The sequence below is a fragment of the Pezoporus wallicus genome, unplaced genomic scaffold (assembly GCF_028554395.1).
Source record: "Pezoporus wallicus isolate ANWC-B61680 ecotype Strahan unplaced genomic scaffold, APGP_CSIRO_Pwel_v1 contig_7865, whole genome shotgun sequence".
Lineage (NCBI taxonomy): Eukaryota > Metazoa > Chordata > Aves > Psittaciformes > Psittacidae > Pezoporus > Pezoporus wallicus.
In genome coordinates this window covers 67,427-77,789 of record NW_026641783.1, presented here as the reverse complement: position 1 = coordinate 77,789, position 10,363 = coordinate 67,427, and the positions used below count along the sequence as shown (strand labels likewise).

General features: G+C 41.5%; 1 long non-coding RNA gene across 1 annotated transcript; it reads left to right on the top strand.

The window, feature by feature from the left end:
* The first annotated feature begins 332 nt into the window (after positions 1–332).
* On the top strand, positions 333–4,736 carry LOC130607850 (uncharacterized). The gene is made up of 3 exons (XR_008974375.1): positions 333–425; positions 3,244–3,364; positions 4,370–4,736. It is a non-coding gene; the product is annotated as an uncharacterized LOC130607850 (long non-coding RNA).
* Positions 4,737–10,363: the final 5,627 nt, after the last annotated feature.

Genomic DNA, 10,363 nt, shown 5'->3' with positions numbered 1-10,363 from the left:
TATGAGGTCTCCATGCAGCCTTCTCTTCTCCAGGCTGAACAGCCCCAACTTTCTCAGCCTGTCCTCGTACGGGAGGTGCTCCTGCCCCCTTACTATCCTTGGACTTGCCCCAACAGTTCCATGTCCTTTTTATGCTGAGTACACCAGAACTGCACACAGTGCTCCAAGTGGGGTCTCACGAGAGCAGAAGTAGAGGGGCAGGATCACCTCCTTCGACCTGCTGGTCACGCTCCTTTTGATGCAGCCCAGGATACGGTTGGCTTTCTGGGCTGCAAGCACACACTGAAGCTAGCTCATGTTCAGTTTCTCATCAACCAAACCCCCAAGTCCTTCTCAACAGTGCTGCTCTGAATCACTTCTTCTGTTCTTGTGTTTCAGGTGCAGATATTTGGAAGTTTTAAAACTGGTTTATATTTACCTACAAGGTCAGTAATTTTTCAGTGTAAATTCTGTACAAAAGATAGCCTTTCGAGTTTATACCTTTGTAGTGACTTATTTGATCTCCTAATATCTGTTGCTTGTGCGTATACTTGTTATATTAAGAAAGTGTTAAGCTATTAGTACTCTGCAAAGTGTATACAAAAATTAGTAATTAAGACTATTAACTGTAGTACCTGTGGCTATATAGATTTTTGCATGTATTAGTAAAAGATCTAAAAATACCATGTTGTCAAAAAAGGCTTGTATTGTGACTTGGCTTCTTTAGTGACTGAACCGAAATAAGAGTTTGGCCTTAAAAGAAAAGCTAAAATTATCTCCACAGGTGATTAAATTGAAACATTTAACATTGCCTTCTTTATGATAATCTTAGCACTGAAGAGACAAGATTGCATACAGAATCGCTTTTTTTCTTTCACTCTTCTTTAGTGAAATCTGTACAATAGCCATCATCTACCTTTTCCAAATTTATTACTAGTTTTCATAAAGTAATTTTTCAGTTTCATTGGTATCTTCTGTGTAGAAATTGTAAGTATTTTTGACAGTTAAATAGAAATAGAATGAAAGGCTTAAATGGCTGCAGGGGACAAACACATTTAAATAGCATAAGTCCTGAAGTTAACACTTGAATTGAGTTCTGTACTTTGGGAACATGAGGAATTGGTATTTAGTACTGACTACAAGTGCCGGATACCCAAGTCATCATTTCATGTAGTTTTGAAAAAAGAATCTGACAGATGTTTTAATACCCATTTTAGTCTAAGGGGTTGCAGGAAGACTGAATTGCTCAGTTTCTGTTTGGAAAGTCAGAAGTAAGGTGTACAAATACACATTGTTTTCACAATGCCTCATTTTTGGCTTTTTTTCCATTGATTTTAAATAGGCTTGATTAAACTTGATGGGTTGCTGATAATGCAAGAGAGCTATACCTATCCACATGACTGATTATTTTGAAACTGATGCAACAAAACCACTTTGCTGTTGTCTATTTGATTTCATATACTGCCTTTTCTCCATACTTGTCTCAGCAGAGTTTTGGGGGGGAGAAAAAATGCAGGTGTTTTTAAACACAGTACATAAGCCAACAAAACCCTTCCTGTGGCAGTACTTGCTATACTTTCAAAATAATGAGTGTTTGCATGGGGGTAATTAATTCACTGTTGCCTTCTATCCAAGCTTCCTTTTGCTCTAAGTTTTCCCTACCCGTCAGTAACTGTATAGTTAATTTAGATTTCAGTTTCTGGGATTCAGAAAGACCTGCAGTGTGTTTTTTTTTATTCTGTTATTCTGTGTTATATTTTGTCTAATCTTTTACTTAAGCTGATATTGAAGGTTTGGGTACAGGGTTGTTTAGCTGCTGCATCTCTGTTATTTTTCAGGCAATATCTATACTCAAGGTGACAACAGAACTACTTTTTCTCTCTTGGTGTGTATCAGAAAAAAAAGAGTGTCTTGTTAACTCTCAGCACCAGTAGTGGGTTTAACACCAATTTAGTTTAGAAGTGTCCAGTAGCATTTCCTGCTCTCCAAGCAGGTTTTTAACATAGTTTTCTGCAGCTGGCTGAGTGCTGCCTACCCTTGCCAGCTAAATGGCATGCAGCTGAACTGCTGCTGACACTGCTTGTTGGCAAGAGATATTTCGGTTTCTGTGAGGTTGTTAAAGCAGTGTTGTCTGTGAAACAGCAGACCTGTAGGATCTGTTGGGAGGAAAAGTATTCCTAATTTTTTTGGTGTTGCCTGTTGCAGTTTTCTGTGCCACTGGTCTGCTCGTATAGCTGCAGGGTTATATGCTCGTCTCCTTTGTGTACCCAACCAAGCAGGGAAAATCAAAGAAGTTGGGGAGCAAAGAGGAAAGAGCTCAAGATCTCACAGTAGCCCTTACTGGCTTTGGTTTGGACACCAGTCATCTTTTGGATTTGAGTTTAGGCACTGAATTAGGGTGTCAAATCCCTTTGTAGTCAGAAGAATGTGTACGTGCATAGGGAGGAAGTGTAGGGATGGAGACACCTCTTCAAGGAGCTGAGTTAATGAATGAAGTTAATTAGTTTGATCTTGCTTAACAGCTTGTTGCTTCCTGAAGTCAAAGTTGCCACATTTTCCGATCTCCTTCCCCGCTCCCTATTCTTGGCGCTACAGACCAGCTGCTTACCATGTGCTAGCTGGTGCTCTGATCACCCAGAAACCCAACTTTGAAATGCAAAGAGGCAGGAAATTACCCCACAATGTTTTGGGTTTTTTTAGGGGTGGGGAGTTGGTTTTTGCCACATCCATTAATATGTTGAGTTGATTTGCTGTAGATTAGACAAACACCAGACCTGCAGCAAAGGAGGAGACAGGGCCATGCATCTGGGAGCAGAGGATGGAGACCAGGACTTTCCCTTTCAGTGACAGGCTGTTAAATCAGCGTTACTGATTAATACAGCCCAAAGGTGGTGCTCCACAAGAAGTTACTTTCTTGCTCAGAATCACTCTGGTGAAGCTGATCCATTTCTGCTGACAGCGTGGCCTGAGGAGACTAATCTTGGGATTTGCAGCCCAAGTGGGGTGTGTGTGTGTGTGTGTGTGTGTGTGTGTGTGTGTGTGTGTGTGTGTGTGTGTCTGTCCCCTCCCTTGGTAATCTGAAATATTCTGTAGTTCCCCAGGTGTAAGAGTTCATCCCCCACCTCTTTCCTCAGAAAATTAAGAATAAATTATTTGGTTACATTCTGTCAGCTTTATTTTGGTTATGTGTGGATGTCAGCTGTTTATCTTTTAAGTGTATTGGTCTTTTAATGTGAATAAATCTGTGCTTTCTTTCTATTTCAGTGATATTGATTTAGTTGTGTTTGGAAAGTGGGAGACATTGCCTCTTTGGACCCTGGAAGAAGCTCTTAGAAAGCACAATGTAGCAGATGAAAACTCAGTAAAGGTTTTAGATAAAGCAACTGTAAGTTTGGGGGAAGAAGGTGTTTCCTTGTTCTAAGCTAAATGTGTAATAAAATATCTTGGTTAAAAGGATGAATTTTCATAAGCAGAAACTATATATAAATATAAGCTAGAACTTTTTTATTTATTACAGTTTTTATTACTCTAAAATAATTGATAGTGCTGCAACAGAAGCATTTCTTCTGTTGGGGAAAATAATCTGATTGTTCATGCTACACAACATACACTTGTTTTAAAGTGAGATTATATTAGTCATTGTTGTGAATTAATGTGATTAAACTTGTGAATTTCTGGACTCAGTTTTTACATAAGTAATTTTTTCTTATTGTAAGTAAGCAGACATAATACATTTTCACATAGAAGTACTAAGTACAGCCTTATATAAATATGTAATGGTATGCCTCGCACAGGATAGGATAAATTCCATTATAACTTCCTACCTTCTGCTAATTGTAAGAGTATGTAAGTGTGTTGGGGGTTAAACAGGTGTCTAATTGATGGCTATTATTAGTAGAGAGAGGTAATTTGGAAACCACTCAGGTGGAGATATGTCATAGTGTTCTCAGTAACTTGTGCTTCTTGTCTGAAGATGAATTTGATGAGGAATCAGTGACCCACAATGACAGGAGTGTGTATTTTCTTGAGTATCTATTACCATTGATCTTAATTTCTTAAGCGTTTGTCTCCCTCTGGTGATTGTTTTTCCCACTAGAGCTGTGCTGCTGCACTAGGAGACAACTAAAAACAATTTAAAAGGAATCACTTTGAAGATTAAGTGTTAAGTTCTGTTAAACAGGATAGTAAATTGAAAATGGCATTTATGAGTTAGAAAAGCAAAGTTGATGTAAACAGATTGGCAAGGAGAGTGCGTTCTTAAATAAATAGGAGTACTGTTTTCTCTCAACAAAGTCATAAAACGTTTCAGTTTTACTGGTGCATATAAGTATGAATGAAACCAAATGTCTCTTGGAAATCTGTATTGACTTAACCTGTCTTTCTTTTGCAGGTACCTATTATTAAACTGACAGATTGCTTCACTGAAGTAAAAGTTGATATAAGCTTTAATGTACAGAACGGGGTTAAAGCAGCCCAGCTCATCAAAGATTTTATCAAGGTTAGGCAACACTGTAATAGAGCTAGAGCTGAATATCTGATGATTTGATTTTATATTTTACTTTGACTGCATCCTGACTAGAGATACACTTTCACTCTGTTATTTTTGTTGTCTACTGCTACTCCATGATGTTCTTAGGTTTTAGATATTTTGCCCTGAAAGACACGAAAATAGCAATGTATGAAGTATTGAGAAGTTTTAATGGTACAGTTCTTTAATGGTACTAAAGAGAATGCACTAATACCTGTCTAAAATGTTCTGCTCTAACTGTGGCTCCTTGAACTTAAAATTAGTAATAACCACACATTGCTGAGAGAGTAGGATTAATCTTGTTCTAGAATGAATATTATTTCAGCATACAAATGCTAATAAGGTAGAATAAGTTAAATTTAGTAAGTTATTGTTCAGGGTTTCACCAATACCTGTTTGATAGATACATTACAGTTGGTTTTGTTTAGTATATGGGGTCATTTTGTTAGGATTAATGTGTATTTAAAGTTTTGAAGGATCCTTACACTATTTTCCTTTCCTTCCCTTCCCCTATTCAGTGCATTGGGACACTCATAGCAAATGTCTCATAGAAGCAGTAGAAAATTTTTCTTCTGTTTTTATGTTCTGTGTAGGGGGATGAAGTGCAGTTCAGTCTCACTTAAGTGTGTAGGTATTACTGTTCTACTACTGACTGCTTGGGGTTTTTAACAAAACTAATGACAGCAGGAGAATCAAAGTATTTCAATAGCTAAACATGTAAAACTCCTTCATAAAACTGAATAAAGCAAGCACTTCACTTTCAGTCATAAGGGTTAGAAATCACGTACATCTGGTTTAATAATGTCATTGAGTTGCAGGAGGTCTTCTAAATTTGGGGGGATTTTCAGTTGCTGATGAGTTGAAAGTATGGACTTCACCTTGTTAATCTTCAGTTCCCTTATGTATGTTTAGTAGCAGGTATGAAATTAGCTCGGTTTGCTTCTACAGTGTCTTATTTCTTTAACCTGTAGAAAGACACAGAAGAAAAACTTCTGTCCTTAGTTTCAGTAGAATAATCTGAGTTCTTGTCTGCATAGTCTCACCTGTGTGCTTATATATAAACCTTGTGTTGATGAGGCCTCCTGCACCTGCATTCACATTAAGAGGGTGGGGTGGGTTCAGAGACCTTCCTTTTCTCAGTCTCTATCTGATGAACAGAAGTTGATTGTGTTGGGCAGCCTTTTGCTGCTAAATCAAGACCGATAGTTTTGTGCTGTGTAGCTTCTTGTTGGTGAAAGAAGATGCCCAGATTCTCTGTCTCAGGACACGTACTTGGAATTTGGCAGCTAACTTCAGTTTTTGCATACTGTGCATTGTCACATTGCCTTGTGGTGGACAGGCAATCTGTATTTGGTTTTCTGCCACAACACAAGGGCTGTATTTCAGTTAGATTCTGCATACACATTTCTCTTTAGGTAAGTCCATAAGGCCCTGCCTGCTTGCCCAAAATTGACTATGTGCTTCTAGATTTATGACTGGAGTGTTGAAATGGAAGGTTATAGGCTCTTTAGGAAAGACAGGCCAGGCAGACGAGGATGGGGGAGTAGCTATTTATGTTAATGATAGGCTAGAGAGTATGGAACTCTGTCTGGGGACAAGTGATGGGTCAACAGAGATCTTGTGGGTTAGGGTCAAAGGGAGAACTGCGATGGGGGACATTATAGTGGGGATCTGCTACAGGCCAACCGATCACAAGGACTGTGTGGATGAAGCACTCTATAGACAGATAGGAGCAGCCTCATGCTCAAAGGCCCTTGTCCTCATGGGGGACTTCAACCACCCCCATATCTGTTGGAGGCATGGTACGGCCTGGCACAAGAAATTGAGGAGGTTCCTCAATCGTGTGGAAGACAACTTCCTTCTGCAAGTAATAGAGGAGCTAATAAGGAGAGGTGCCATGCTTGACCTTGTGCTCACCAACAGGGAGGGGCTGTTAGGGAATGTGATGCGCCAGGGCAGCTTTGGCTGTAACGTTTATGAGATGGTCAAGTTTGAGATCCTTAGGACAGTGAGAAGAGCGTGCAGCAAGCTCACTGCCCTGGACTTCAAGAGAGCAGACTTTGGCCTCTTCAGAAACCTGCTTAATAAGGTTCCATGGGATATAGCCCTAGAGGACAGAGGGGCCCAAGACTGCTGGCTGATATTCAAGGATCTGCTCTAAGCTTAGGAGTGTTGTGTTCCGACTAGAAGGAAATGTGGCAGGAGGGCCAGGAGACCTCCATGGATGCTGAGAAAACTTAGAGGGGAAAAAAAGCAGCTTATAAAAGGTGGAAACAAGGACAGGCGGCCTGGGAAGGATACAGGGATGTTGTCCAGGAAGCTAGGGACGAGGTTAGGAAAGCGAGTAAGTTTGAAGAAATGTAGGATAAATAGTAACAATAACATACAGGAGTAGGAGTCCATTACAGTACTGTGAAGTCTTAAGTTATCTTATGAATGCAAATACATATCTCTGTCCACATAGAATAAAACCATAAGTGGCAGCGTTGGCACACTACAAAACTAAGTCTCAGATTTCTCAAGTCATGATAGTGTCCTGTATTTGGGATACTTTAAATATGTACATGGCTCCGGAGCTTCAACAGTTTAAATTCCAATTCTATAAATCAAAATCCTTTAATGGTTCTGTTCCGATTTCCTCACTCTTCCTCGCCCATCTTTCCAGATTTGATGAGAGAGGGATTGAAGTGTGGGTTTCTTTTATAATAATTCAGTGTTTCTCATATTCCAAATTATTGTACAACAGCAGATATTGTCTCATTCCTTTCTGTAAAGGTCATATGTTGTATCAGTTTATGAATATTTTCAGGATTGTTTATTCAGTAAAGGCTCTCTTTGCTGTTCAGCTGAGCATACTGTTTTGTTTGAAAATGTGGAAGGACATTTATTTTTTTTCCAAACCCATCAGTGGTTGTTTGATTGTGGAGAAGCACTTTTCAGATATTTCTGGTGGACAAATAAATCCTGGTTTGACTGAACCCAAACAGTTTTACAGAGGATGCTTTTATTATTATCCTGTATTGAAAATAGTAATAATAGTTACTATTACATTCTTAGCTTTGTGATGCCTTTATGCTTTTGTCAAGATCTAATATAATATTGATGCTAGTTCTGTGGCTAGTTGTGAAGGGGATCAGCATGTTGGCATACATACAGAGTGTGTTTTACCCGCACCCATACCATGCTGGGCATGGCTCATTTCTTCTGATCTCAAAAGTTAAGCAGGTTGGGGTTTGGGTCTGGTCTTGGGTTAGACGATCATACAGGAGGACCACAAAGATTTTCCCTGAAGCTGGACAGTCATGGGGTAGCATGTGTCTTGTACCTCTTATATCTTTTCTCTCAAGCACTAAGATGCCTTTTGTTAATAGCTGAGACGTGTTGGTACACATGGGGAGATGGATAGATTGGAGAAATCATCTCTCAATTGTTTGAACTCCTGAGACAGTTTTTCCACGGCTGAAATGATGGAAGGGGTGAGATTATCTTCGAACTGTCGGAGTTGAAGAATCACTTCATCCACTCTTGGCGGTGCTACGTCATGCCAAGTTATTGATGCCAATGAGTGGGCATATGATGACGGTGCATTTTGTGTAAATTTGCGCCGCATGGGTTGTGTACATTTGACTTCATCTGGATCTCTGGGTGCATTCCCGGCATCCGGCCTTTGATAGATCATCTCTACAATGGCTGATTCCCTCAGAGACTGGATGTCTTTCTCTAGTGTAGTCCACTTGGCCGAATGGCTCATAACATCGTCCTTGTACAGAAACCTTTCTTTCACAGCTGCCAATAGTTGCCTTCAGAGGCTGAGAGACCATTTCTCTTTTGCAATTGCTTTTTCAATTCCCCCTTCCCTATCAAGTGATCCCAGCTGCTTGGCTTCTGTACCTTCTAGTTCGTGACTGTCGGTCCCATTGTCCCAGCATAGGAGCAACCAGGTGGTGATGTGCTCCCCTGGATGGCGGGTAAAATCTTTTCGCATCTTTCATAGCTTGGTTGAAGTCTGGGGTCAAGAAGTCACCTTTTCTTCTTCCTCTTCCTCTGATTCACGTAATAATAGCTCTTGTTCATATTCAGTCCTGTGCAGTAAGTGCATTGGTTCTTCATCTTTCTTCACTGTACGGGTTGCTCTTTGTGCCTCTTTTTTGCTTTTCCCCTTGCGTACAAGGGCAACCGATATTGGCACGAACTGGTCCTCTAGTTTAGCTGCCGTGAATATCATTGTGGTTGGAGTGGCTGCACTATCTGTTGTCAGGGTTGGTGCAGCCGCTGTGCTTGGGATTGGATTAGCTGTGTTGTCTGTTGTAGTCAGAGTTTGAGGAGCTGTGATGCTTGTCACTGGGGCTAGTGTAGCTGCTGTGCTTGGAGCTGGAGTAGCTGCGCTGTCTGTTGCTATCGGGGTTTTTGTAGCTGCTGTACTTGTTGCTGGGGTTCGTGTAGTTGCTGTACTTGTAGTTGGAGTAGCTTCGTTGTCTGTTGTAGTCAGAGTTTGAGTAGCTGCTGGGCTTGTCACTGGGGCTGGTGTAGCTGCTGTGCTTGGAGCTGGAGTAGCTGCCATGTCTGTTGCTGTCGGAGTTTGAGTAGCTGCTGTACTTGTCATTGGGGTTGGTGTACTTGCTGTATTTGGAGTAGGAGTAGCTGCGTTATCTGTTGCTTTGCCATCAGATCCAAAGACATTTTTTCCCTTTGAAGGTGCTGGATAGTGTTGAACAGGGCTCTGGAGGCGTAGGCCTAGCCCCAGCACGTTGCCAGGATTTGTCCCTTTCTGGTATGATCAGGATGACAACACACCTCATTTGAGTGTTTTACCAATTTTTCTGGATTTTGCACTTGTTCAGTGGTGAAGTTCCAAAGCACTGGAGGGGCCCACTGGCCTAGATACTTGCCCATACTATCCCACACACCCTGCCACTCATGACTGTCCAGCCTCAGGAAAATCTTTTGGTGGTCCTCCTATATCGTCATCTAACCCTAGACCAGACCCAAACCCAGTTCTGTTTAACTTTTGAGATCAGACAAAATGGTTGTGGGAAAGAAACACTCTATGTGTGCCAACATGGTGATCCCCATCACAATCAGCAGGCAGGTCTCAAGGGTATCCAAAGGACACCTAGCTGTATGGTTCATTTGATACACTGGAGGGAAGGAATGCCATCCAGAGGGACCTTGACACACTTGTGATACGGGCCAATGCCAACCTGTCATGGTTCAAGCCCAGGCCGTAAATCCAAGGCACGCAGTCTTCCCTCCCCCCCCCCCCCCCCCGCTCCTAGAGGTACAGGGAGGAGACTCAAAAGAATTTAACTCCCACGGGTTCAGATAAGAACAGCCCAGTAACTAAGGTATAACACAAACCACTACTGCTACCACCATTAATAATAATGATAAGGAAAATAACAAGGGAAGAGAATACAATACCACTCATGGAAGCCCAGCCTGACTGAGCAGTTACCTTCCGGGTAACTCCCATTTACATCCTGGGCATGACGTGCTGTGGTATGGAATACCTCTTTGGCTCGTTTGGGTCAGTTGTCCTGTCTCAGCTTCCTCCCAGCTTCCCCTCCTCCCTGACAGAGCATGAGACTCACAAAGTCCTTGGTCAGACTAAACATTTGAGAAGCAACTAAAAAGATTGGTGTTATCAGCGCTGTTCCCAGGCTGAAAGTCAAAAAACACAGCACCGCACCAGCTACTAAGAAGGAGAAAAAGAATGACTGCTCCTGCTGAACCCAGGACACAACCTTATGAAGTTTAACCATGACAAGTGCAAGGTCCTAGACCTGCATCAGGGCAGTCCCAGACAGAGCTACAGGTTGGGCAGAGAAGAGATTCAGAGCAGCCCTGTGGAGAAGG